Genomic DNA, 4,010 nt, shown 5'->3' with positions numbered 1-4,010 from the left:
CATTTCTCATCTTAGAATTGTATGGTTTTCTGTGTGTTTTCACTTCTCTGGCCCTTTTAACTACTTATATATTTCATGTACATTTGTATCATCAAGCTTATATAGAATTAAGAATAATATTAAGATTAGAAGATTAAAGTATAATTTAATAAGCTATCATAATAACTTATGCAAGTTGTGTCATCAGCGTCTTTTCAGGCATCATATGAAAAAATATTAATGAAGAAAACTTGCAAAATGTAATGGGTAAGGGAATTCTGTGTAAATTTTCCTTAATGCCCAGAGATAATTCATGTTTAAACTAAAATGCATCTATGCATCTATGTCTCAAAATATTTTTAGAAAACAATCATTGTACAAATTTCCATTGTTATAATTGTGCATCACCACACACTGGAGGATTAACCAAACATCTCTACACAAAGTTAATTATGGGAAAGTTAAATTGCATGCATTTTGTATACTCAATATCAAAAATAAAGGGTAAGTGAAAGTAACAAGACATGGAGAAGATGCCTTGATTACAGTGCATCTATTCTAAAAAGCATATCAAATTTGACTCTATCCATGTGAATTTGCACAGTAGAAATTCTGTATCTTGGCTGCAATGTGTTGAGTGCCAGTCAATTCATTAACAAGCTTCATTAAGTAGTTAATTAACCCCAGTAGAATATTAGTTTCAGTTTGCAACAACTTCTATATAGTAGATGTCTATTCATAGCCCTTAGGTCAATGAAAATGTACTGCACTGTGCATCTTTGGTCCATGATAATTCATCAAGAATGTTTGTAGGAGTCATTGACCCAATGGAGGGAACTTTATACTTGGCACCTCATAATTTAAGATTTACTGCTCTGGATTTAGTAAATGTGCAGCCAAGTAATAATGTCTATTTAGCTAGAATCAGGAGAAATATGACCAAACAAAAACCTGTTCAAAATTGCTATTGCCTTGATTGTCTTCAGAGCTGCTGCAGGATTCTGAGCAACAGCAGCTTAGTGAGTGGTGTGGACATGTTTTCACATTCTGCCTCAGAAAAGACATATTCAGGTGAAAGTTGAAGTAAAAATAAAGACTACAACTTTGTCTTGAACCTAAAGGAGAAGGAGAAGATATTAAGAAGAGGTGGAAAGAACACATGGAAGAACTATACAAAAAAGATCCTCATGACCCAGATAATCATGATGGTATGATCACTCACATAGAGTCAGACATCTTGAATGCAAAGTCAAGTGGGCCTTAGGAAACATCATTACAAACAAAGCTAGTAGAGGTGATAGAATTCCAGTTGAGCTATTTCAAATCCTGAAAGATGATGCTGTGAAAGTGTTGCACTCAATATGCCAGCAAATTTGGAAAACTCAACAATGGCCACAGGACTGGAAAAGGTCAGTTTTCATTCCAATCCCAAAAAAGGCAATGCCAAAGAATGCTCAAACTGCCGCACAATTGCACTCATCTCAAATGCTAACAAAGTAATGCTCAAAATTCTCTAAGCCCGGCTTAAACAGTACGTGAACCGTGAACTTCCAGATGTTCAAGCTGGTTTTAGAAAAGGCAGAGGAAACAGAGATCAAATTGTCAACATCTGTTGGATCATCAAAAAAGCAAGAGAGTTCCAGAAAAACATCTACTTCTGTTTTATTGACTATGCCAAAGACTCTGACTGTGTGGATCACAACAAACTGTGGAAAATTCTGAAAGAGATGGGAATAACAAACCACCTGACCTGCCTTCTGAGAAATCTGTATGCAGGTCAAGAAGCAACAGTTAGAACTGGACATGGAACAATAGACTGGTTCCAAATCGGGAAAGGAGTACGTCAAGGCTGTATATTGTCACCCTGCTTATTTAACTTATATGCAGAGTACATCATGAGAAATGCTGGGCTGGATGAAGCACAGCTGGAATCAAGATTGTGGGAAGAAATATCAGTAACCTCAGATATGCAGATGACACCACCCTTATGGCAGAAACTGAAGAAGCACTAAAAAGCCTCTTGATGAAAGTGAAAAAGGAGAGTAGAAAAGTTGGCTTAAAGCTCAACATTCAGAAAACTAAGATCATGGCATCTGGTCCCATCACTTCATGGCAAATAGATGGGGAAACAATGAAAACACTGAGAGACTTTATTTTGGGGGGCTCCACTGAAGATGGTGATTGCAGCCATGAAATGAAAAGACGCTTGCTCCTTGGAAGAAAATTTATGACCAAGCTAGACAGCATATTAAAAAGCAGAGACATTACTTTGCCAACAAAGGTCCATCTAGACAAGGCTATGGTTTTTTCAGTAGTTATGTATGGATGTGAGAGTTGGACCACAAGGAAAACTGAGTGCCTAAGAATTGATGCTTTTGAACTGTGGTGTTGGAGAAGACACTTGAGAGTCCCTTGGACTGCAAGGAAATCCAACCAGTTCATTCTAAAGGAAATCAGTCTTGAATATTCATTGGAAGGACTGATGCTGAAGCTGAAACTACAATACTTTGGCCACCTGATGCAAAGAACTGACTCATTTGGAAAGACCCAGATGCTGGGAAATATTGAAGGCTGAAGGAGAAGGAGCAACAGAGGATGAGATGGTTGGATGGCATCACCGACTCAATGTACATGGGTTTGGGTGTACTCCAGGAGTTGGTGATGGACAGGGAGGCCTAGCGTGCTGCGGTTCGTGGGGTCGCAAAGAGTCGGACACGACTAAGTGACTGAACTGAACTGAGCTGACACCTTTGTCAAGATTCACAGCATCCTGTGGAATGGAAGCAGCCACAGGGAGATTGAGAGCCATGGGGTTATATGTTGACATCAGTGAGGAGTATTTGATGGGTGTGGAAGTAGAGCAGAAAGTGACCACCTCGCTGTATGGACAGGGGTTCAGTTGCTAGCACAAGCTCCACACTGAATCAACTGCCCTTCACACTAAGTGTTTTTTTAGAACCACCCTGTGCCAATGCCGTTCTCAAGGAAGAACTCAGATTCCACACAAGAACAGTCCAGCCAGTGTTTCCAGGCTCGATTCTGAGCTGCTGTGTCAGGAACCACCTTTGTCTATGGGAGGCTTGGGGTGAATGAAGGTGCCTGAGATGAAAACAAAATGTTTATTTACCCAACTATCTAAAAAAGATAGGAATAGTAGGGGGACAGACACTGCTCCTCCTGCCTCACTCAGCCACCTGCTCCACGGTTCTCTCCCTCATTACTGCCCTATCTTAGGGAAATGAGTGACAGGGAGGTACCAGCCTCCTGGGCTGGTAATGATTCTGACACCAATTCTGACATGTGGGGTTTTCTCCACACCAAGACATTCTGTGAAACCAGCTGGAGGTCCTATAATTCAATGAACTCATCCTGACACTGGACCTATAGGCAGCATCAGATTCCACAGGTTAAGTGCTCAGTCTGACTAGACTGCCCCTCACTTCCTTCAGTTTCCAGTCTCAAGTTCAAGTTGTCACCTGTGATTCTGACAAACTTGTTTAGATGGAAGCTTCCCATGACCCTTCATTAGGTTTCATTAATTTGCTAGACTGGTTCACAGAGCTCCGAGAAGCATCTCATACTAGATGACCAATTTATTACAACTCATATACAGTCAGATGGGAGAGATACATAGGGCAAGGTGAGGGGAAAGGACAGAGTTTCTTTGCCCCCTCCAGGATGTCACTCTTCCCAAATTTTAATGTGTTCACCAACCTGGAAGTTCTCTGTACTCCATTATTTTGAGGTTTTATGGTGGCTTCATTACTTAGGGATGATTGATTAAATCATCAATCATTGATGATTGACTCATCACCAGCACTATCCACTCCCTAGGAAGTCAAGGGATTGGACTAAAATATTCAATCCTCTAATCACCTGGTTTGTCCCTCTGACAAGCAGCCCCCATCCCCAGGTGGAGTCCAAAAGCCACTTAATTAACACAACAATAGACACCTTTGCCCAGCTAGCTCAGTCGGTAGAGCATTGGACTCTTAATCCCAGAGTCGTGGGTTCGAGCCCCACATAGGGCG

At 40.8% G+C, this 4,010-nt stretch overlaps 1 non-coding gene across 1 annotated transcript; it reads left to right on the top strand.

The window, feature by feature from the left end:
• The first annotated feature begins 3,937 nt into the window (after positions 1-3,937).
• TRNAK-CUU lies at positions 3,938-4,010 on the top strand. The gene has a single exon. It is a non-coding gene; the product is annotated as a tRNA-Lys (tRNA).

The sequence above is a fragment of the Cervus elaphus genome, chromosome 18 (assembly GCF_910594005.1).
Source record: "Cervus elaphus chromosome 18, mCerEla1.1, whole genome shotgun sequence".
In the NCBI taxonomy this organism is placed as follows: domain Eukaryota; kingdom Metazoa; phylum Chordata; class Mammalia; order Artiodactyla; family Cervidae; genus Cervus; species Cervus elaphus.
Note: the sequence above shows the minus strand (reverse complement) of the source record. Positions and strands in the feature narration are given on the sequence as shown.